The sequence below is a fragment of the Myodes glareolus genome, chromosome 25 (genome assembly GCF_982192425.1).
Source record: "Myodes glareolus chromosome 25, mMyoGla1.1, whole genome shotgun sequence".
In the NCBI taxonomy this organism is placed as follows: Eukaryota; Metazoa; Chordata; class Mammalia; order Rodentia; family Cricetidae; genus Myodes; species Myodes glareolus.
In genome coordinates this window covers 4,119,609-4,145,040 of record NC_142050.1, presented here as the reverse complement: position 1 = coordinate 4,145,040, position 25,432 = coordinate 4,119,609, and the positions used below count along the sequence as shown (strand labels likewise).

Here is a 25,432-nt window from a genome sequence, read left to right as displayed (position 1 = left end):
GTGAACTATTACTCACCTGCAGAAACAAATGCAGGTCCCCTTGTGACCTTATACTATGTGCTAAGAATATCCTACAAATATTTTCCCAATGAAAAGAAATAGGCATTCATGAAAACTGAAGAGAAGGCGTTACATAAATAAGAACGAAACAGTGGAAACAAATGCACCATAAATAGGCCTACAAAGACCTTATATTTACTAGAATGATGACATTCAGAATTGACAACCATACTTAAAGTATAATAGAAATAAAAGACACTCTTAAACTCAGAGTACAATAAACTAAAAGAGCTGCCCTAACGGACCTAATACACACTTGGACTAGATAAAACAAAACTGAAAATATTTAACTCTTAACGATAATGAACAGAAAAATCTAAGAGAGTTCACAGAGATTCTTGCAGTATGAAGCATACATTTTTCACTATCTGCTTTCAAAGCACCAGGAAGGTCTCTCTTTACTGGACAGTCTGGTAAGAATGACTTCTAGGATACTGATGACCCCAGGCAAGTATGTCCTTGGAGAGTCACCCAATGTCCATCAGTAAACCTCCTAAAGGCAAATAATTTGTTACCTGCTGAGGTTATGCAGGCTCCAAGAAAATACAAGGTCACACGATGCTCAGATAATGTAACGGATGATTGAATGAATTATGTGTTGAGTTTCTGGAGAATAATCTAGACTAGCTTTCAAGTTTTCCAGATCGTTTGTTTAGGAAATATATGGTTGTATGAGGTACTAAGAACAAAAGGCCAAATGGGAAGGGAAGTGGGTGAGGAAAGGGGGGAGGGTGGGTGAATTTAACTAGAGATGAGCCAGAGAAGGAGAGTGAAATGCAGAGACAGACATCTGAAAGAGATAGGGTAGCTAAAGTAAGCTGACAACACTTGTGACAAATTGGAATCAGAAGAAAAGAATGAGAAAAGAATTTAGAAAAAATACTTAAAAGTAATCATATTGCAAATTAGAAATATATACCATATCTTGATAAAACTGTAGAATATCAAATCCAAAGACTTTAAAGAGACTGAAAGGTGAAGGGGGCTGATTGTCATGAATCAAAACAAACTTAAAAGAGGAAATATTGCCATGGGCTAAAAGGAATCCCAGAAGACACAATGACTTTATAGCTTCTTGTTTTGTTTTTAACAGATTCACCTTTAATTTTTATTTCTGTGTCTATGGATGCCAAGTATGTGTGGAGGTTTCAGAGTCCAGGTATCAAATCCCTTGGAGATGGAGTTACAAGTAACTGTGGACAGACCAGTGTGAGTGCTGGGAAGAGAACTTCGGTCCTTTACAAGAGCAGTATACATGCTTAACCACTGAGCCCTTTCTCCAGCTCTGACAGAAACTCGCATGGCCACCCTGCAGAGACTGCTCAGTGGTTAAGAGCACTGGCTGAGGGCACGGATTCCAATCCCAGCACCCACATGGCAGCTCACAACTGTCTGCAGTTCCAGGAGATCCAACACCCTCACACAGACTTGCAGGCAAGCAAAACATCATTGCATATAAAATAAAAATAAGCAAATCATTAAAAAAGTTTAAAAAAACTAAAAAAAATTAATGGTCACCCTGTTTATAATAAAATCTTGAAATAAAGGGAGATTCACAGAACTACAAGGATGAAAATATAAATAAACTCTCATAATAGAGCACTGATTTTAATTGTATTTACTAAGTATCTATTCAGACAATTCTCAAATATGTAAGTGGAATAAAATATAAGTAAGCCTTATCCAGTAGAGTTAACATAATACAAACTTGTGCCAAACAGTTGAGGGCACATATTTTTTCTCACCTACAAAGAACATATATAAATATAGATTCCATACTGAACAACAAGACAACAAGGTCTGCTGATTGATGACAAATCAACAGTTTGGCTCAATTTTCTAAAAATCATACAAAGTTGCCTTATTTTGAAATTAAGTAACATTTGCAAATAACACATGAGCCAAAGAAGTTTTAGTAAAGAAAATGAATGGAAATGATTGGAAAATGTGATTTGAGCTGGGACTGCTGGCAAATGCCTGTCATCCGTACATGGAGGCCCCGCCAGTCCCAACTTCCTGGTGTTCATATCCGGGCTAAGTCCCCTGCCTACCAAAGATGGGTGACCTATGCAACTAATAGAATGTTCCAGAAGTGCTGTCCAGAGACTGTAGAAGACATCACAGAAAACCTTGGTCATTCCTGCTTGCTTATGAGAACTACACATCCCAAAAATTTAATTGCTTTACGAAACTGTGTTCTAGATTAAATTGTTAATGATAGCTAGAGAGACAGAAAATCAACATATAATGAAAAAATTTAAAGGCAGCTATAGAAAAATTCAACAGTAGCTACATGTTTGTTCCTTAAGAAGAACAAAAGTATCTAAAACAAAAGATAATACATACTTGATGAGATAAACAAGAAAAAAAATTCTCAAATGTGTAACTTCAAAACTGAAAAATAAAATGTGCAGATGTCAGGGGCACTTAGAGAGACAGAAAAATTGATAAAATCTTTTATACCAATGAGCTTGAAAATCTTTTATGTGAAAATAGCTAAAAGACACAACTTTATTCACTACTGTTGAATCCGAAACAAACAGAATAAAAATTCAGTGCCTAAAAATGTACATCTATTTCTCCCACCCCCCCCCCCTCTCCCTCTTTTGGTTTTTCGAGATACGGTTTCTCCGGAGCTTTGAAGCCTGTCCTGGAACTAGCTCTTGTAGACCAGGCTGACCTCGAACTCACAGAGATCCACCTGCTTTTGCCTCCCAAGTGCTGGGATTAAAGGCCACAGTTCAGCATGTATTTCTCTTTTTAGGTGTCCTCAGGGGACTGCATCTGTTTAAGAAATGTATTAATATTTATTTCTTAAGCATCTGTCAGAGGACAAGTGTAGGAGTCAGGTCTCCTCTGCCATGAGGGTCCCACAAGTTGAAGGTTGTCAGGTTTGGAGGCATGCACTTTTACCTGCCCAGCCACCATTCAGACTCCTAGACGCTCTTCTTGGTTACCAGGTACCATACTTGTTAGTCGCCACAGGAAAGAGAAGCCACATTAAAAAGGCCTACTGAGGGAAAGTCTTAAGATATTTTTATTTTATTTTGAAGTAAGGTCTCATGTTGCCTAGACTGATTTTGAACTCTCTATATGGTCGTGGATGACCTTGAACCTCTGATCCTCCTGGTCACTATTACCCAAGGACTTCACCTGGAGGTGTGTACCACCCGTGAGTGCCAAGGATTGAGTCTAGCACCCTCTGCAAACACTCTACCATCTGAGCTACACCTCTAAGCCTTGTGGGAAATTCTTTATGAGGGCACTTGGTATAAAGGCAGGACTCTTATAGGAAACAAAACAAAATAAGAGGATACTTCAGTGTGATCAGTGGGTGGGTGAAGTGAGGTGGTGAAAGGCCAGGGACTCTTTTCTCCCCAGGTTTTGCGAGCATATTTGCTGAAACAGCTACTTAAAAACATTTAGCCAACATGTAACCATTCAATAAAGAGACCATGGTGGGAACAATGATTCTTTTCCTTTCTTGTTTTGTTTTATTTTTGAGACAGTTTCACTGTACAGCCCAGGCTGGCCTTGAACTCTCAGAACCTCCTACTCCAGCTTCATTAGTGCAGAAATTACGGGCATGCGCCATCACCCAATTTGGATTTCACTCTTCATTTTCTCATCCAACTTGAAGTCAGAAGACAGGGGCTTTTGGTGGGGCCCTTTAAGGCACTGGACACAGGTCAGCAGGGAGTCCATTACACAGTAACTTTAGCAGGGCATGGTCTCCTTCATGTTGCTGCTTCAATCTGTGGGTGATTGCAATTATCTGAACGGTGGGAGCCAGGTCACACTATCTGTGGTCCCAAAATGGGAAGAGAAAAATGAGAAAAGATATAAAGAAGCAATATAGCCCAGAACCAGAGATGGTATCCGTCACTTCCGCTTCCCTCTGGGTGCTAAAACCCAACTACATGGCCATCCCTAACTGACAGCATAGAGAGACAGGAAGTGTCATACAACTAGAGAGAAACGTGCTCAATGAGAGGTACAGAATAAATTTAGGGATTAATTCATCTGCATCTCACACATTCAGTTTTTCCTTCTCACTAAAGTTCCATCTAATGCCTATCTGAAGATAGCTCAAAGTTCAAAACCCCTCTATGATGTTCTGATGTGCATGTTAGTTCCAGATGTGGCTGCAGGTACAAGGTTAGAAAATAGAAACCTTGTCTCCAACATATCCAATCGCAATAGTTGAGTGTGACCTCTAAAGCTACAGCAGTCTGTTCTAACAAAATGAAAAAATGAGTACATTCAACAATTTGCAGTACCTAGCAACAAGCCTGTCCCATCATAGAGAAACTGAAATGTTTCCCCATCCTAGCCATGATCTGTTCTCCAAGGTTCTCTGCAATTCCAAAACTCCAAATATTTTCAGGTCCATTATGCTTCAATGTAGAATCTGAAGAGGATCTTGGTTGGACTGGATTTAATAGCCTGCTTTCTTGAGGTGTCTGTGAGTGTCAAGCATGTCTAGGCTTGCCTCCCGTGTAGCTGCTTCCGAAATACAAGTACCTTGGAAACAGAACAGGCATCTAGTCTGTTCATTCTGTCTAGTGTCCGTGCCAACAATGGCGCCCAGATTTCATTGCAGAGCTATGCTCTGGCTTTAGTGGTTGCTCTCATGATCGGTTTCCTATTTCCTTGTTTAAATTATATCTCCTTGAAGGCTGTCTGAATAAAGCCTGTGCAGAAGAGAGAGTTTGCTTTGTTTTATTTCAGTTGTTTTTATTGAGCAATATATTTTTTTCTGATCCCCTCCCTTCCTCCTCCTTTCCCTTCTTCAATAGAGGAGCATTTAGGTTATTTCCAGGTTCTGGCTACAACAAATAATGCTATAAACATAGTTGAAACATGTCCTTGTGGTAAGATTGAGCATCCTTTGGGTGTATACCCAAAAGTGGTATTGCTGGATCTTGAGGTGGGTTGTTTCCTAATTTTCTGAGAAATCTCCATACTGATATCCAAAGTGGCTAAACCAGTTTGCACTCCCACCAGCAATGCAGAAGTGTTCCCTTTACCGTACATGCTCCCCAGCATAAGTTGTCATCAGTGTTTTTGATCTTGACCATTCTTACAGATATAAGATAGAAACTCAGTGTCATTTTGATTTGCATTTCTCTGATGACTAAGGATGTTGAACATTTCCTTAAGTGTCTTTCAGCCATTTGAGATTCATCTGTCGAGAGTTTCCTGTTTAGGTCTGTACCCCATTTTTTATTTTATTTCTATTTTAGATATTTTCTCTAGTTTTTTTTTTTTTAGCTTTTGTCTTGATCATTTTATTTTACTGTTTTATTTGACAGTACTGAGGACTGAACCTAGAGCCTTATTCATCTTGTTCATGCTAGACAAACACTCTACCTCTGAGCTTCAGCTACAGCCAAGATTTCTCCCCTGTATTCACCAGATCTTACCTGAGTCCATAGCTTTCTCGTAGTCCTCTGAGAGAAACATCAGGCAATAGCCAGGCTGGCAGACATTCTGATGGTTCTCTGTGGACGTGACCAGCCTCTCACATCCCTGCAGGCTGCAGCTGTACTGCTGTGTTGTAAGGACAAAACAAGGATCTCCAGTTTTGCAACTATGAGACCCTTCGGTTCCTCCAGCTCCTCTTTGAACTTGTGTTTAAAGTTTTGTAGAATCCCACTTCTAGGTTCAAATTCCTATATATTTCAGCTCACCTAAAGTGATTGAAACTGAGACATCCTTAAATACAGAGACTTAACAGAATACAGACATTGCTAGATGATCATGCTGCTTTAGATGTAGACATTGCTAGATGATCATGCTTTAGGTACAGACATTGTTGGAAGATCATGGTATTTTAGACAAGGGGAGGCCAGGGATGTTTGTTTTCTGGACTGGACCCTTAATTCAATCCAGTATTAATTGTGTGACTCTGACCTCTGAGCTTCAAGGTTCTATAAATTTAGTTAATATAGTAGTTACCACTTACCATTAGTGACTACCATTTAATAAACCTAAAATTGAGATAACAATAGTAGCTACAGCCTATAGTTGGTTGAAGGATTAAAAATAATAATAGGATTTATTATATGAAACTGGTGACTCTTGAGCAACATAGAGATTTCAGGGCCAGCTTTGGACAAGACCATGCCTCAAAGTAGAAAGAAAGAAGGAAAGAAAGAAAGAAAGAAAGAAAGAAAGAAAGAAAGAGAGAGAAAGAAAGAGAGAGAGAAAAGAGAAAAGAAAAGAAAAAGACTGAGAACATAGCTCAGTGGCCGAGTATGTCTATGACACACACAGGGGTGGTTCAAACCTCAGCACTATGAAAGAAACAGATTTTCAAGATCCCAAATGACTGTTTTAACTCGTTGTGAAAATTTTGGTCTTAATGTCCAACGAGGACATTAAGAGTTTCCCATTCAGTTATCCTGTAGGTCAATGCTATTAGCTTCGAGATCGAAATCAACTGATTTTGATTTCCCAGCTGGGTGATGGTGGTGCATGCCTTTAACCCCAGTACTCAGAGGCAAAGGCAGGTAGATCCTTTTTAGTTTGAAGTTAACATGGTCTGCAGAGTGAATTCTAGGACAGCAGGGCTATAAAGAGAAACCCTGATGTCCCACAGCCTCAGAAAGGCATTCTAACAGTATAGAAGTGTGTTGAGACATGTAGGCTTGGAAGCTGGTTAATTCTGAAGCATGATATTTGCAAGTTTTTAAAGACTTTTTAGTGATTCTTTGTGGATTTCACATCATGCATCCCAATCCCATTCATCTCCACAACCCTTGACATCCCCCCTCTGCACTTGCAATCCCCTCAAATAAAATAAAATGTAAAAGAAAAAAATCTTGTCATGTCGTGGAAGCTGTGGTGTGGCACAGAGAGCCACACAGTGTACCCTTTAGTCCATGCATCTTTACTTGGATGTGTTCATTGCCATGAGTAACTGGTCTGACTCTAGGACTCTGGCTTCTGTTACATTATCAATATGTGGTCATCACTGGGACTCCTCTTGGATGTGCTGTTGTTGCCCTCTGTCATGGAGAACATGAAGCTTTGGATCTGCAGGACTGGACCCTTCACATGGATGGAGTGGACCAACTAATAACCCTTGTTCTGGTTCTGGATGGTGCCTGGGCTGGTCACCCCTCCAGTTCTCCCTCATCCTCACCAGCAGGGTGAGCTCTTCAGCCCTGCCCCATCTAGCTCACCCAATGTATCAGGTAGAAAAGGGTGGAGCTCATGCCCTGGGGGGTCACTCACCCACACCCACACCACCATCATCCCAGCCAGCTCTACTGTGTTATCCAGGCTAGGTCCAGGGCCTACTCTCCTGAGTGCTGCAGTCAGTGAGGGCAGGGCCTTGTCTCCCACACTCGTGACCCTGGGCAAGGTGGGCATCTCTCACTCACCTGCACTGCTAGGTGACAGATGAGTAGTGGGGTCAGCTCTCCCATGCTCACACCCTTGGGACTAGGTCACCTATATCCCTGCTAACAGGGTCAGTTCTACTGTGCTGCCCAGGCGAGGTATTTGCAAGGTTTTCATAATCAAGTGTTAGTAAAAGAGTTTGGAAATCTTTGTATAATTCTATAATCACTAAGGAAATTGGGTTTAAGAAGTTGACATGAAACAAAACTAAATTCTAGAAAGAGCTGTGCCCATAGCTGAAATAGATAAAGGAATACTAAGACTGGATACAATACAACATTGTATAGTACAGTAGAGTCACACAATAATGAGGGTATAGTTCACATATAATGTGGAACTAAGGTGCGTGAAAATGAATCATATTATAGGTCTTTATTTGGGGGGGGGGTCCAAAAGAGACAAAATAAACAAGGTTGTTTGGCGATGCATGCATAGGTGGTTAAACCAAACAAAATGTGAAGGAGGTGGTCATCATAAATATCTAGGTTGTTTCTAGGAAATATGGGAAGTATGACAGTAGAACATATAGGGGAGTTCTATGGGGTGCTGGTAACAGCCTGGACATTCAAAGGCAGGAGAATAGACAAATGTGAGAGTAAGAAATATTTGAATGTTGACAAGACATTAACAAGTTGTATATTAGGAACTCTTGACAATAACAAAGTGGGGATATCAAATCCGAAGAATAGCAGGGTAGGTGGTGTGAAGACACAATTTACAGAAAAGAGAGAGAGGAAGCAAATGAAAGATGTTCCGAATCCTTGGTCATCAAAAAAGTGCCAATTACAGAAGTTCCTTCAAATTACTTTATACCTACCAGACCAGGAAACATTAAAAGGCTTGTATTGTCTAGTGTTGTTGGGAACGTAGGGATACAGGGAATCTCACACACCATCAATGGGAAAGCAAATACGTACAGGGTTAGAAGATAGTCCTTGTTTCCGACACAACAGAAAAGGCCCTGTCTGTTGAGGATGACCGCCAAGAAACGGAACAATGAATATTTAGCACAGAATTGTGCTCATCAGGTTGCACGCTTTGCACATCAGCGATCGCCAGGCTTCTCCAAGCCAAGTGGTGAATCCCATCAGCCACAGACCCTGTGAAGCAAGATCTTAATCCAGCGCAGATGGAACAGTCTACAGATTGCTATCAGCTTCCACAACAGGAAAAACATTGGCCTTTCCAGTGAGTTGGGACCTCCGCAGGAGCAGGCCTGATGGAGATTGCATCCAGGCTGGAGATCTAAGAGAATATGCTGTTCATGAGTGGGTTCCAGAGAAGGCCACTGGTCTTCAAAATAATAATACTGTGAGCTAAAAGCATGCCAACAGATGAGCTAATGCTAAAAACATACTAGACTGACTAAACGTGCCTACCACACAGACTTTTTCCTGACCCTTCCCCTGTCCTTATATTGCTATGAATTCCCAGGACTGTTTCCAATGAGCTCTCTTTCAAAAAAACAAAAACAAAAAAACAACAACAAAAAAACCACATGTGGATAAAGTCCTCAGTGTCCTAATTTTAAGGAACCAGACATAGACATTGAACATGAAACCCAGGCAACTGGATGCTCCTTTTCTCAATATCTATCTGAGCTTTTAAGAGATTTCAACTAATCCTGGTGTCTTAGTTATTATTTTAAAAGTATTTTATGAAAACAACTAAATTTGAAAGAAAGTCTTTATTATGGCCTTCCTTATGTACTATACAATTCAAAGGTGCAGTCTATCATGGTGAGGAAGTCAAGGCTCCAAGATTTATTATTTTCCACACTGGGTTTTGGTCATGCTTTGTTATGATAATTCTTTGATGTGTCCTATTTTTCCCTTTTAGAATTTAGTCTATTTAATTTATGTTGGAAGTATGTATCTTGTTTTTTAGTTTATAGTTTGACCATGGTTAAGAGATTGCCTTGAGTTTTAGGTGAGACTTGGACTTCGGACTGTTAAAGAATGCCAGAATTGCTAAAGACAGGAACATCTTTTAAAATGGACCAAATATATTTTTTATTTATAAAAAGACTATGGGATATACAGACAAGGAATAGAAGGCTATGACTTACAAGACTTATGTTTAACATAAGTCAAATTGACAAAAGAAGGACTTGTGATGTTTAGACTGATTGTCAATGTTTTTGTGTCTCCTAGAAAAGGAACCTGTGGGTGTTCTCTGCTGAATCTTTAAAAATTAGGTTAATTGAGGAACCAAAAAGATCATGAATATGGGTAGCACCATTTCATGGACTCGATTCCTGTACTATGTAAAATGGACAAGGGAGCTAGGGATTAATATTCATTGTTCTCTGCTTCCTGGCTGTGGATGCCATGTGACCAGCCTCCCTAGGGTGCCAGTGCCATGACCCCCTGCTATCATGAACTCTACCTTCAAACAGTGAGCTAAAATAAATGGGTCTTTCCTTAACGTGCTTTTGCAAGGGTACAGGAAAGTGACATGGCCTCTGAGACCGCCACACTCCACTCTGCCTGTGTTTGTCAACTTTCTGCCCATTCTTTCCAAAGGTGATTTGTAAGTATAAGTCATTTGCAGATACACACATTTGAAATATGTTCATTCATGTTTTGGTGCACCACTTTGACAATCCTATTTTCATTAACAGGAAAGCTGAAATTTTGGTGATGTTTAGTTGATCAGTATTTTTGTTCATGCATACTGCTTTTTGTATCCATTCATAAAATCTTCATGTTCCCCAATGCTCTGAAGTATATTTGTTTGATATTTTATGAAGGGATTATTGTTCTCCATTAAGGTTTATTAGATATCTGTAAAATATTTTGGAGCATCCTATGAATAGGGATTAAGACTCATTTGTAGCCATGTGCATAGTAATCAGGTTAGCATCCTTTACTTAAAAGAAACTCTTCACTGCATACTTGTCTTGAGTAAGATGGGAACACAGGTCTGGATGTGGTGGTGCATATATTTAATCTCAGGACTTAGGAAGCAGAGACAAGTGGATCTCCATCGAGTTTAAAGCCAACCTTGTCTTCACATTGAGTCTCAGATCAGCCATAGCTATCTAATGAGAACCTGTCTGAAAAACAAAACCAATCAAATAAACAAGCAAAACTGAGAATGCACAGGTGTGTCTACACCTGTACTCTTTCACCTTTTCTACCAGATTGTCAGTCATGTTACAAACACATTGGTTCAATGATGACATACTTAAAGTAAATCTTAATTTTTGATAGTAAAATTCTCCAAATATTCTCATTCATAAAGCTTTATGAGTGTTCTTTTTTGCATTTTGATTTAAATTTAGAATAAGCTTGTCAATTACTGCAAACCTTCCTGGGACCCACTTTGAATCTTCCAAAATCTGAATTTGTATGTGTTTCTGCTTAAAGCTTTGATGTCTGTCAGTAAAGCTTCATCATTTTATGGGTGGAAATTCTATGTACCTGTTGCTAGATACTAAGAAGCTGACCGTTCTGATATTCTTGCTTCAGATCCTGCTGGTTGTGGTGGTGCACACCTGGAATCCTAGTATCTGCATGCTCAAGGCAAGAAAGCTATGAGTTAAGATCAGCTTTGGCTATGTAGTGAGAACCTTTCTCAAAAAAAAATTATTATGGATTTAAGTCACAATCAGTTTGTTATTGTTGGTTTTATTCCTTCATCAAGATGTAAAAACTCCAAAACAAAGTAGCACCCAGTGAAAGATGCCACTCTCCTGTTAGATATTACTGGCACAAGAAATCATTTCCTGGTACAGCTGTAGGAACGGCGCCATTTCCCTTACACCTATACAGGAGAGGTTATTTTCTGACCTACACCTTTATCAGGTTACAACATACTTCTCCATGCCACTTAGGCTGTCCAATGTTCATTTGAACTAAGCAGATGAGAACCAGCCAATATCTTACATAACACAGAACCTGGAAGACATGATGATCTGACTCAGCTCTCACAAATTGGATCCCCACATACAAACAACCATGGGACTAAGGCAATGAGATTTAGAAAAGGTGGAATTTTGAAAGGTTAAGTGATGACTCTCCGTTTGCACTTTGAGATGTTCCCATCTTGAGGCAGGCAGGCAGCTCTCACCCCAGAGAACTGGGAGAGTTGTGGAATGCTGTTTGTTACCCACATTGTTAACTCTTTAGAAACCAAACAGTAGACCTATACTCATGTTTCAGTAGTGTGCTTTCCAAGATGAATGAGGCCCTGGGTTCTACTCAATATTGCAAAAGGAAGAAGGTAAGAGAGTGACCAGCTGAAAACAAGCCAAAGCCAGAAAACAAACCATGTCCGACATGTATCTCATGACTCAGAGTCTGCTGCCTTCGACATTTCTTTTCTTTTCCCCTTGGTTCATGACCACTCAAAAGTCAACCATGCAACAAAGGGCCTGACACTCTGAACAGCCACTTCTACACTCTAAGACGTAAACACGGGCTCAGTTTATACTTGAGAATGCTCACTTCAGACCTATGGCCACCATACTTGCACTACGCAACTAGGGTCTTTACGTGGACATTGCCATACTAATCAGAAAAAGTTCTTTTCATAAGGACAATAGAGAAATAAAATGTGTGTAGGGCTGGGAATATAGCCTAGGGCTCCACCAATGCCACACATGGAGTGCTCCACCACTGGGCTATAGCTCTAAGCAGGGATAAGACATTAAGTCCACAAGGAACCAACCATAAACTAGTCAGAATGCACCATGTAGTGGCACAAATGATATCCAATCAATTCATGACATGATTGTAACCTTGCGACCACTTAATCACATGCTGACTTTTAAACAATGGCTGTGTTTTACTTAGTGAAACAAATTTGAGAATTAGCTATAACAAATACATATAATTAAAGTTAAAATGATCTCAATTAGAATTAAGTTTGATTAATTCATAATTTTCAGCCCTTCTACCCTCTGCCTTCTTTTATTAATGTGGGTAATAAGTGGGTTATTTGCTGACACTCAAAAACTGGATTATCCCAGAGAAAACCTATGTTTGGAAAGAACCTCAATTGCAATACCTAAGATGAGAAGTGCGTTGGCTTGAAAGAACTTGCCACTCTCTGTAGGCACTGCAAGAATTGTCATAAGTCTCTTTTCACTGTGCTGCTTCTGAAATACCTGCATAAACAGACCTAAAATAATCCAGTTATTAAGTGGATTTTTTGCCCAAATACACAACCTTAGGAATATCTACTAGAGAAATACATTTCTTTCTGCATACAGATACTATTTGTTAATGATGGAACCCAAATTATTTTGCTGTTGTATCTTTAGTATGGTGCGGGAGAATTGTCTGTATTCTGTCAATCATGTTTTAAATAAATGCTGATTGGCCAGGCAGGAGGTGTAGGTGGAAAACCCAGACAGGAAGTGGAAATGATGCAAGGAGAGCAGGAGAATTCTGGGGAGGAGGAAGCTGATTCCCCCCACTCCTGCCCAGATCACAGAAGCAGCAGGATGTGAGCTGCCCCACTGAAAAAGGTACTCAGCCACATGGCTAACATAGATCAGAAAAATGGGTTAATCAAGATGTGAACGTTAGCTAATAAGAAGCCTGAGCTAAAGGGCCAATCAGCTTTATAACTTACAGAGTCCTTTGTGTGATTTTTCTCTGGGACTAAACAGTTGGGGGGCCAGGCAGGACAGAAAAACCCCCAACAAACAAGCCCCCTCATGTTACATTAGTATCTAGTAGTTTAAGGAATTCTATGGTGATCATTTCATTAGATTTTGGTGACAATCTTTTCAAAATGTGTTTCTTTTTATTATTATAGCTGTTGCTTTACTTATTAGGAAATGAGCCATTTGTCCAAATTACAATAGTTTAAATTGAGTTCACTGTTTTAAAAATTAAAGTCTCACTGTATTGCCTTCATGAGTCTAAAGTTCACCCCTTGAACGACCCTACTCTGCTTTCTTAAATTCCCAGATAGCTGAGGCTAAAACTGTGCACCCTCATGTCCTTCTCCACGTGAGGACATTCCTCTTATTTTAGTATATACTGACTTTACAACGCAATTGATTTTATCACTATATTTTCATAAACACATAGTACATGTTTTGATTAAGGCCTCTACCAGATCTCCACTCTTGGCTGTTTCACTGGCCCCTTCCCCTCTTCAGGTCCTTTTACTTTGATGTCTCAGTTTTTAAAGATGTCTAGACACCATCCATTAACAAAAGATGCCTACTTTTCTGATTTTGATTTATTTTGCTTTAACATGAAGAGATCGGTTACTCCATTCTCAAATTTTTAGAAGAATAATTTTGTACATTCAACAATCTGGGCTGCAGAACGTAGAAGAATTTGTGTTTGGAAGGAAAGTAGCAATTTTAAAATGCCTAATAGCAAACCTGTTAGACCAATATAACAATTAAAGACCTAGGTAATGACCAAAATATTTTATGAACAAAATCTTTTCACATCATATTTCGTCCTCAAATGCAATAATTGCTTTAATTTATAAAAAGTGGCTCATGAGAGAAAGACGCCATGAGACAGGGCTCAGGTGGAAGGGCTTTTCATTGGGGGAAAGTGAATGGACATGGGAGAGGGAAGAGGGCAGATCAGCTTCTGGGGACAGGAGTGGCAGAAAAGAAGACAGAAGCAGAGAGAGAGGAACAGACAGAGACAGAAAGAGGGAGAGATGGAGGTGGGCAGGGCCCTTTTAAAGGGGAACATAGTGAATGTGCACAGAGGTGCTCTCAGTGGCTACAGCTGAGGCCGTACACCCCAACCTCAGGCCAGTCCAGATGCCTGAATAGTAACAATAATTCATTCTCTAATTGCAGACACTAGAGCTTTTTTGAAGTATTAATACTGTAGTGCCTGTTTGTGTTGAGAAATGTAAATTATGGAGTTCATTTTAGTATGCTACTGTTTATGCTTTATTCTTTTAACAAAGTGTACAAATTCAAAAACAAAACCAATCAATCATTTCCTGATCGTTACCACACAGCTGTAAATTATTATGTACACTGCTTCTGCATCTGTACAGTATAGGTAAATTTGTATGCGAATTTGAGTACTTTATCAACAGAGTCAGTTGAACTATCTCCACACCAACCATGTTCTCTGTGAACAATGAGCTTCTCGATCTTTCCACATTGTGAAACCTGCTCTTTCCCTTCCCTCCCATTTAACATGAGTGTAGGTGACAAGAGTAAGTGTTCTCATACAGGAAGGCTTTGCATTTCGTCAGTCTAGAGCTTACTGCAATGCACCCTTTCAGCAGCTCGCTTTGTCTGATTGTTTAAACATAATCCATCTATTACAACTTGCTAAGATTTTTACTATAACATGTCTATTACAAATTCCTTTTTTGCATCTGCTGAGGTGATCCTACTAGTTATCTCTTTTATCCTGTTAATTGTAGAACTAATTTAAGAATTCAATCCAAATTTTTACCCTTAGCATGTGTCCCCTTAAGTGCGATGTTTTTGCCATTTTATGTGTTGTAGATTAACTTAACTAATATATTTTTCAAAATCCCAATGTCCACAGTCATGAAAAGACTGGTCTGCAATTTCGATTACTCCCTCTTTAATATGTTTACCAGGTTTACATGTCAAGGTTATATTGACCTGACTAAGAACCAAGAGGTATTCTTTCTATTCCCCAGTAGAGTTCATGTAAAAATTATTATTTTCCCTCCATTAAGTATTAGAAGAGTACCAGAGGCTGAAGATATCTATTAAGGGGACGTTAAAGTCAAACTGTGTTGGAGAAATGAGATGGTTCATGGGTGAAAATATTTGATGTCCAAGAATGATGCCCTGAGTCAGCTCTCTAGAGCCCATGTGAAAAGCCAAGCACTGTTGTGAGAAGAGACAGGAGAATGGCTGGGGCTTGCTGGTTGCCAGCAGAACTCCATGCTCAGTAAGAGACCAGGGGTCCTGGCAATAGAGTCAAGTGAGAGAGCAAGGCAGCTAGCATTCTTCTTTACCATCCCCAAGTGCATGTATACACACATGCACATATGTACAGCATGAACGTGTGCCACACACATACTAAATAAGGTAGAGATTAAATTATATCAGCAAACATTAACGCTGTATTTTTTCTGTTTCTTTTTCTATATGCTTTAGTGACTTTGGGGTGCATTTTTCATTTAATATTAAATTTTTAGCGGAATAAAGTAGTTTAAAAATATCATTTTTCTGTTTTTAAACATACTTGAACCTTGTTGTGATCCCATCTTTATTCTTCCTAGTATATAAAATCTGTGTTGCTCTCTTTCCAAATTTAGTTAGGAATTCACACATTTTATTACTCCCCTAACCCCTCTGGCCAACTTTTAAATACCTTTTCTGTTTAAAATAAGTGGCAAAATTCATGCAATACAAAATCTACTGTTCAGCTATTTTCTAGAGTAGAATTCAATGAACTACCACCTTCATTCTCTTCTACCAGATAATTTCATCAGCCCCAGAAGGAAATCTATCAAGTATCTCTCCCACTGTCCACTCCCTGCAGCCCTAGCAACTGCTAGTCTGCATGTTTCTTCACACTTCCCTGTCATAACGACTTCACAAAATCGCAGTCCTGACATACTTTGTTGTTAGTGTCTGACTCGCTGTGTGTAGCAAGGCTTAGACATGCTCTGGCATGAATGAAAACCCTTCTTTCTTATGGCTGAATATGTTTATTTCTTTACTCTTATTGTTGTTGTTTCCATTCCTGCTATTATCATTTAAGTTTTTCAGCTTTTTGAGATTACTGAGTAACTTAAGGGAAGTGGAATAGTTTAATTTGTTTTGATTTACACATTTTGAAGTGCTAGTTTCGGGTGAAGATAGAGTCAAAAAGTTATCAGATCTGGATGTAAAAACTTGGAGCTCTCACACATTCTTATGAGATGAGTCCACATAATATAACAATAGTAACACTGGTTTCATTTTTACTGGGACATTGCAAGGTACCATACTTTAAAGAAAAGAAATAAGGACTAGTGAAGGGAAGGAAAAAAGGAGAGATTTTAAAAGTCAAAGTGTTTCCTTGTGAGCCTTAAAAATATTAGATTATAAATTTCTGGTGAAAAAGAAATGTTAAGCTCAGAGCATTTCTATGACTTCCTATATATTTATTTTTAATATTCCCTGGACTCAGTCTTATTTGCTCATTTTAATGGCTCTGAAATAGAAAGCTTGTTTAGCTGATAGTTTTTAAATGTGAAGAAGATCAACTGAGAGTTATCCTTTCCATGCTGTGATATTTTGTTTGTGTTCTGGAAAATAAAGCTTGCCTTGAGATCAGAGGGTGAAACTAGCCACTAGTTAACCATAGAGGGTTGGAGGTCTGTACATACAAACTGGAAGTTGTAAGGCATGGCAGAGATAGGAGCCATTTGGGTCTGAGAATTTGTAGAGGTAAGAACTCTACTGCTTCTCTGATCTTTCAGCTTTTATTCCGATATCTGACTCCTGGGCTTTTATTATTAAGACTAATTAGAATTGCACTTCATTTCCTAGTCATGCCTAAAGTAGTAATAATTATTATTACATATTTAACATTGTTAGAATCTGGAAATCAAGTATTCAAATATGCTAGAAACTTGTGTATGGTTTTTAATCAATCATTTATATTTTGAAAACATTTATTGGTTGTTTTTCCTTGACTGAGTTTTGTTTCAAAATCAAGACTATATCCTTACAAAGGCACTATTATCAAATAAGCTCACAATCTAGTGAGAAAAACACAAAATCAGAAAGCACTAATAGCCAGGTGGTGGTGGTGCCTCGGGAGGGAGAACTAGGTGGATCTCTGAGAGTTTGAGGCCAGCCTGATCTACAGAGCAAGTTCCACAATAGCCCAGGCTGCTACACAGAGAAAGCGTGTCTCAAAAACAAAGAGGAGAGAGAGAGAGAGAGAGAGGAGGAGGAGGAGGAGGAGGAGGAGGAGGAGGAGGAGGAAGAGGAAGAAGAAGAAGAAGAAGAAGAAGAAGAAGAAGAAGAAGAAGAAGAAGAAGAAGAAGAAGAAGAAGAAGAAGAAAGGAAGGAAGGAAAGAGAGAGAAGAAAAGAAAAAAGACAGGAAAGAAGGAAAGGAAGAAGAAAGGAAGGGAGGAAAGGAGGGAGGGAGGGAGGAAGAATGGAAGGAAAGGAAGGAAGAAGGAAGGAAGGAAGGAAGGAAGGAAGGAAGGAAGGAAGGAAGGAAGGATTAATATTGGCATGAGAAGGTATCATCATTTGGTGATCAGGAAAGGCTAGCAGAGGTAAATTTCAAGCTAGTACCTGAAGGAGCAAAGAAGTTTTGGAAATGTTAAAATCAGAAAAGGATTTCCTGGGACTTTTAGGGCACTCCATCCAGGGAAGCAGTGAGGCTAACTGCTGGTCTCTGATCTGCGGCTCTCTCCGTCCGCTCCTCCAAACCCATTCCCCAGGCCCACGCCTTTTTCGGTAGCGGATAACCTGCTGCAGTGGAGTTTCTAGTACATCACACAGATCTTCTCCTACCATCCTGTTCCCACCTCACTGCTTTATCCAAACTGCCACCTGGAGCAGGCCTTCCCTGAGTTCCCGCAGGCCACTCTAGTCAGCAAAGCAAGCAAAACACAGATCGTCACCTCTCCTTCCCTCCATTCCTCCAAATCCAATCTCCCAATCTCATTCCAAACTTCTTAGCAAACTGCCAGCTGAGGCCTCTCCTCACTTGCTGCCCCATTCCCAGGGGAAAACCAAGATCCCGAAACACCCTTTTGTTCTTCCTGTGGACCTCCTCAGTACCCCCCCCACCTCCTAGCCCATTGAAGATTTTAAGTATCAGCTCCCAATACCTATAAATACATTGCCAGTAACCACACCTATCAAGATTCCAGAATAATTGCCAGTTAAGCAACACACAGCCACCACACTCTCCTAAGAACTAGTAAGGACAACTGAAATCAAAGAACAAAACACCCTTCCAACAAAGACAAGACCAGATACCAGTACCCAGAGTTACAATCCTTCCAAACCCAGATGACCAGATGTCAGCACAAAAGCACAACCAATAACAACAAGGGCAATGTATCTCCACTAGAGCCCAGCAGCCCTACTATTACAGACTCCAATCACAGCAACATAACTGAAGCTAAGAAAATATCTTAAAATAGCATTTAGGAATATGATAGAGGTCCTTAAAGAGAAAACAAATAAATCCTTTAAAGAAATCTATGAAAACCCAAACAGTGAAAAGAAATGAATAAAAAAGTTCAAAACCTGTGTCTTTGGATTTTAATGCTGTGAAGAGGTACCACAACTATGGCCACTCTTATAAAGGAAAAGATTTAATTGAGGGGGCTTTATTTGGTTTCACGGGTTCAGTCCTTTATCACTGTGGTGGAAGACATGGTCTTTGAAGAAAGACTTTGAAGAAGATGTTAAAAGCTGGAAAGATCTCCCACACTCATTAGGATTAATACAGTAAAAACGGTCAATGCAAAATTCCAACACAATTCTTCACAGACCTTAAAAGGACAGTTTTCAGGTTAATAGGAGAAACAAAAAACTCAGGATAGATAAAACTTTCTTAACAACGAAAGAACTGCTAAAGGTCTTACCATTCCTTATTTCAAGTTATATACTACAGAACTATAGTAATAAAAACATCATGACATTGTCACAAAAACAGACATATGGATCAGTGAAAACAAATTGAAGTCCCAGTCATAATTCTACACACATAAAGACACTTGATTTTTTTTTTATAAAGAAGCCATAAATACACACTAGAGATAGACAGCATCTTTAACACACAGGGCAGGTCAAAATTTGCCTGCAGAAGAATTCTAATAAATCCATATTTATCATCATGCACAAAACTCAAGTCCAAGTAGATCAAAGACTTCAACATAAAACCAGATTTGTTGAACCTGATAAAAGAGAAAGTGGGGAATAACCTTTAATTCATTAGCATAGGAAAAGACTTTCTGAACAGAACATTGATAGTACAGGCACTAAGATCAATGATAAATAAATGGGACCTTATGAAACTGAAAAGATTCTGTATGATAAATGACACCGTCATTCAGACAAAGCAACAGCCTACAGAACAGAAGATTTTTGCCAACTTCACTTTCAACAGAGGACTAATACCCAAAATATATAAAGAACATAAAAAACTAGATATCTAGGATACAAACAACACAATTAAAAATGGGATACAGATCTAAACAGAGTTTTCAATAGAGAAAATGCAAATGACTTAGAAACACTTAAAGAAATGTCCAACATTCTTAGCCACAAGGGAAATGCAAATAAAAATGACTCTGAGGCACCAGGCAGAATGACTAAGATCCATAACACAAGTGACAGCTCATGCTGGTGAGTATGGGGGACAAAGGAACACTTCTCCATTGCTGAGAGGAGTACAAACTTGTAGAATCACTGTGGAAATCAGTATGTTAGCCCCTCCAGAAAGTGAAAATCAATCAACCACAAGATCCAGCTTTACCCATCTTGGGCATATACCCAAAAAGTGCTACTATGTATCCTATTACAGTGATACTTGCTCAACTATGTTAATTACTGCTCTATTCGTAATAGTCAGAGGCTGGAAACCACCTAGCTAACTGTCATCAGAAGGCTGGATAAAGAAAATGTGGTACATTTACACAATGAAACATTACTCAGCCATAAAAAAGAGAAGAAATCATGAAAATTGTAGGTAAATGGATGTAAATAGAAAAAAAAAAACAACTTCCTGAGTGAGAATCCAAGACCCAGCAAGAAAAACATGGTATGTTTTTACTTACATGTTGATATTGGTTGTTAAGTCAATGATAACCAAGTTACAATCACAGATGCACATGAATACAGAGTAACAGGCTAGGAGGTACAGGTAGAGCTTGTTAGGAAGGGAGGTAGAATAGATGTTTGTGGATGTAAAGGGAGTCTTGAAAGGGAGGCTCAAGTTGGGAGGCACAGGGTAAGAGCACAAGGAGAAACAGCTAAAATCCTGGGATATTTGCGGGGTGGTATGGAAACCAAATGCTGTAGGAGTTTCCTAATGCATACATACATGAAGCATGTATCATTACATACTAAATCATACTAACTGAAATCTCCAAATAATGTGGAGACAGAGTCTAAACTGGCCATTATTTGTCATCTACATAACTTACTGAACAAAAATCTGCCTTGTATCTGCATAGAGCCTTCAACACTATGTGCTGGTGTCCTTGGTAGAGGCAGGTGCTCTGCCCTCTGCCAAAAGAGAAACATAAACACCAAGCCAGCCACAAACCTTTTGCTCTACAGTGGTCTCCTCCCTGAAAGTGATGCTGGTAGTGTGGTGGCAGAGAACTTGTGGGAGTGACCAGTCATTAGCTGATCTAACATGAGATGGTCTCATATCGACACTGCTAGGATGGTAACCAGTTGATAGCTAATCTAACACGAGGCCACTCCATGAGATGGTACTCTGAGACTAAAGCCAAATACTCTGGCTTAAAAAATGTAGCAATAAAATGATTTCTAATGACACTCTACTATACTCATACACCATCGCCTTCTTGCGAGGCTTCCTCTTGCAGCCCTTGGGAACAAGTCCAGACACCCTCAGCCAGATATGATGGAGAGAGTAAGAGACCTTGAAGTGTACATCTCCAAATGGGAGGCATCCATCAAATTCTTCCTTTCAGGGCCCAGAAAGCCTGGTGGAAGAGGAGGCAGAAAGAGTGTAAGAGCCAGAGGGGATGGAGGACCAGGAGAACGAGGTCCTCTAAGCAGACATGATCAATGCTCGGGTGAACTCACAGAGCCTGAGGAAGCACACACGGGGCCTGCACAGGTCTGCGCCAGGTCCTTTGGGTTTATATTTTGATTTCTAGCTTAGGGTTTTTCTGAGATTCCTTAGTGCATGGACACGTGAGTCTCTGATTCCTGTGTATTCTCTTGGGCTCTTTTCCTTTTGTACGTTTTGTCCAATGCCAATGTGTTAATTTTGTATTATCATACTATATTTTTATCCATTAGAAGCCTGTTTTTTTATTATAATGAAAGACAGAAAGAGAGTGGATCTGGATGGGAGGGAAGGTAGAGAGAAAATGAAGGGAGTAGAAGGAGGAGAAACCATAAAAAGGCAACATTATGTGAGAAAAAAATCTATTTTCAATAAAAGGAAAAATTCAAAATGGACAAAAGTGAAGCAAACACCCCCCCACACACACACACAAATCAGAAAGGAACAGGTGAGAACAGCTCCAGGACAGTAGTTCCAGAAGTGTTCATAAATTGAAAGTCACTACCTGGGTATCTCCCTGGGTATCTCCAATTATCTGGGAGTCTTCACTTTTCTTCCGGTCAGTATTCCCAGTTTATGGCCTAGTCACAGCAAGTTGGATGCGTGTGGCCATTGTGGTGGAGGTGGGATGTGAGTGTTATGATGGAGCTCAAGACAGAATTAGCTGCACCCATCTGAATCTCAGAGAACATCAGATACCAAGAACACTAAGACTTTCTGCTTTGTAGCCTGCAGAGCTGAACAAATTCTTAGGAAAGGAGATTTATATATTGCATAATTATGGTTGATTCCTACTGTGGTAATCTGCCAGTCTGACCTGTCACCTGGGTACCCTGCCCTTTAAGAGACAAGCCTGCCCACTCCCAACCTCCCCTTCTTCCTAGGCAAGTGAATCTCCCACCTCCTCTCCAGGGCTCCCTCTCTCTCTTTCTCTTTCCCTCCCTCCCTCCCTCCCTCTCTCCCTCCCTCCCTCCCTCTGTCCCTCCCTCTCCTTTTCTCCCCCTCTCTCTTTCTGTTCATCTTCTGTAGAGACAACTTCTGCCTCTCTCTTCTCCTCCCTTCTCCCCTTTCCCCTCCACAACCTACTAAATAAACTCTATACCCAAACTCTCTGCATAGCCTATCTGTCTATCTGCCTATCTGTCTATCTGTCTCCAGCTGAAGCCTCAGGCCACCTGCCAGGGGATCCGCTGAGGCCTTGGGTGACCCTTGTCACCCCAAGTGGGACTGGTCCCCCACCACCTCTTTATAAAGGATAACATTGGTGTGTGACTCGGCCAGGCTCTCTCCATGTTCTTTCCCACCCATGGGCAGGCCAGCTGAGGACACATGGGGACCCTGGACTCAGACCACTTTGAACATCCTGTGCCTGATCCATTGCTTCAAATGGTAAGGTCCCTTCTCCACCTCAGCTTTCGTTGGCATTCATCTCTGGTTATTCCCCACAGTTAAAGACTGAGATTTGGCTCCTCACCACTGGGACTTTTGTCCTCTTTCAGGCCACTTGGAATGGTCCTATCTGGTCCCCAATTCCTGTACCTACAGGTCTCAAATTGGTCTGGCCTAGCGGGCGACTCTCGCATTATCCAGAAGATCTTCTGGTTAAGAGCTCTTGGGTCCTTGCCTTTCTCACGCCTTGGGAAATAGACCTAAAACTCTCTGTCCAACCCTTCCCCCTGCCCTCCCCCCGCTGTATGTCTTTTATAGACTCTAAAACCTCTGCCTTATTACAGATTCCTAACCTTACCCGCCTTTGCACTAACAAATGGCCTATGTACCCCTCAAATAGCAACCTAAAGAGGGAGTTTTCTAATTTCTACCAGCAAACAGGCAGATCAAAAAGTTTCTATCCAGTCATGATCCGTATTACCGGTGTCTCCCTGGCATCTCATGCAGCTCCACTTTCCTTTCACTGGGCAGCCCCACCCCCACCACCTGTGCGCGCTTTTTCTCACTTCTATTCCTTTTCTTGCTCCTATTCTATCTCTGCCGCTGCTACAACTGCTGGTCCCACAGTAGTGGGCAAAACTTGCTGGATCTCAGGCGGCCGTTCCACTCTTAGCCCTCACTCCCTGCAGCAACTGGCGGGGGCTGGCACCCGACTGCTGGCAGTGCTGAGTAATTTTCCTGTCTACTTCATGTAGGAAAGAATGTATGAATGTTGTGGCCACACGGATGTAATTCTGTTTTAAATGCATGCTCTATACAGCGTCTATGTCTCTCTTGTTATTTGTGTCTGTTCAAAATTCCCGCCACATCTCTGAAAATGCAATTTCTCCATACAACACGTGACCACCGCCATTTTGACTAAGGGCAAGTCAGATGACCTCACCACCATCTCCTCTAAGAGCAGGTTAGGTAACCAAGTCACCATCTTTACTGTGGTATTCCTTGTCTTGTCTCATGGTTTGCTTATGCTTTTGTCTCTAAATTCGTCTTACTGACTCTGATACATATGTGTTTTGCTCAGTGACATGCTTTCAGTGGGGACCACCAACGAATCCACTTCACCCAACTCCTATTTAAATATATGTGTGTGTATGCATGTGATTTTTGAGTTAACTTTATATATGAACATAAGTTAGCTTTAGCTCTGTGTGTATATGTGTATAAAACTTAAATTCAACTATGTTTAAATGTATATGTAATTACTGTTAAAAATGTTTTAAATAATCTGTTCCTTATATCTCACTCCAGACTAAAAAGCAATGTCTCATATTTTAAATTGATATGTTCTTTTAAATCTCTTACAAAAATGCTGTATATGTGATTCAAACCTGCTTTAAAATATATTAAGCTGTTCTCCACTATTGTCAGTTCCACCAATAAGCTTCTATTGCAAACAGTTTTTTTCTGTTAAGTTAAAAACCAGTGCAGTCAAACTTGGACCCAGCTCTCCAGGCAGATCCTATGCTGTAGTTATAACTTATCTATACCCGATAAACAGCCCTTGACTGCTTAGAGATCTGGGGAATATGACATTTAAATGTTTAATTATTAAAAGACATTTCATAACAGAGAGACAGGTTGGCTCGCAGCAGCACCCCACTTCCTCCAAAGAAGACAGAAAACAGAAGGACACCAAGCAAAGTCCATTCTCAATTTGCTTCAACTGCCAAGTGCTGACCACTGGGAAAACGGCCTTTCATCTAAACTGAAGATCTCCAAACTGTAGATAGAATCATTGGAATCGATTGCCTAGCTGCTCAGGCCAAGGTAGGCTTGTCTTCCTTCAGATTTCCTAATCCACAAGTTCTTCTAAAGTCTTACAGGCCTTGCTTCTAACAGCAGAAGACATATACAGTCCTGATGGTCTTGCCCTCGAAGACCATGGAGGATGCTGAGGAGTGAGTCCTCTAGAGTAAGTCCCCTGTCATTTTTGATCAATAATTTAGTAAAACTTTCTATTTTATTGATTTTATTGAGCTCTACATTTTTCTCTGCTCCCCTCTCTTCTTCTCCCCTTCCCTTCAACCCTCCCCCAAGGTTGCCATGCTCTCAATTTACTCAGGAGATCTTGTCTTTTTCTACTTCCAATATAGATTAGATCCATGTATGTCTCTCTTAGGGTCCTCATTGTTGTCAAGGTTCTCTGGGATTGTGAATTGTAGACTGGCTTTCTTTGCTTTATGTTCAAAAGTCACTTATGAGTGAGTGTATGTGATGTTTGTCTTTCTGGGTCTGGGTTACCTCACTCAATATAATGTTTTTTGATCCATTCAATTGCCTGAAAATTTCAAGATGTCATTATTTTTTTTTCTGCTGTGTAGTACTCCATTGTGTAAATGTACCACATTTTCCTTATCCATTCTTTGGTTGAGGGGCATATAGGTTGTTTCCAGGTTCTGGCCATGACAAACAATGCTCCTATGAACATAGTTAAACGCATGTCCTTGTGGTACAATTGAGTATCTTTTGGATATGTACCCAAGAGTGATATTGCTGGGTCTTGAGGTAGGTTGTTTCCTAATTTTCTGAGAAATCTCCATACTGATATCCAAAGTGGTTAAACCAGTTTGCACTCCCACCAGCAATGCAGAAGTGTTCCCTTTTCCCCACATCCTCTCCAGCATAAGTTGTCATCAGTGTTTTTGATCTTGACCATTCTTACAGGTGTAAGATGAAATCTCAGAGTAATTTTGATTTTCATTTCTCTGATGGCTAAGGATGTTTAGCATTTCCTTAAGTGTTTTTCAGCCATTTTAAATTCCTCTGTTGAGAGTTCTCTGTTTAGGTCTGTACCCCA

At 40.1% G+C, this 25,432-nt stretch overlaps 1 long non-coding RNA gene across 1 annotated transcript; it reads right to left on the bottom strand.

The window, feature by feature from the left end:
- Positions 1–3,677: 3,677 nt before the first annotated feature.
- On the bottom strand, positions 3,678–21,820 carry LOC148117805 (uncharacterized). Its single transcript, XR_015736630.1, has 3 exons — positions 21,692–21,820; positions 5,487–5,613; positions 3,678–3,863 (listed from the first exon to the last, which is right to left on the bottom strand). It is a non-coding gene; the product is annotated as an uncharacterized LOC148117805 (long non-coding RNA).
- Positions 21,821–25,432: the final 3,612 nt, after the last annotated feature.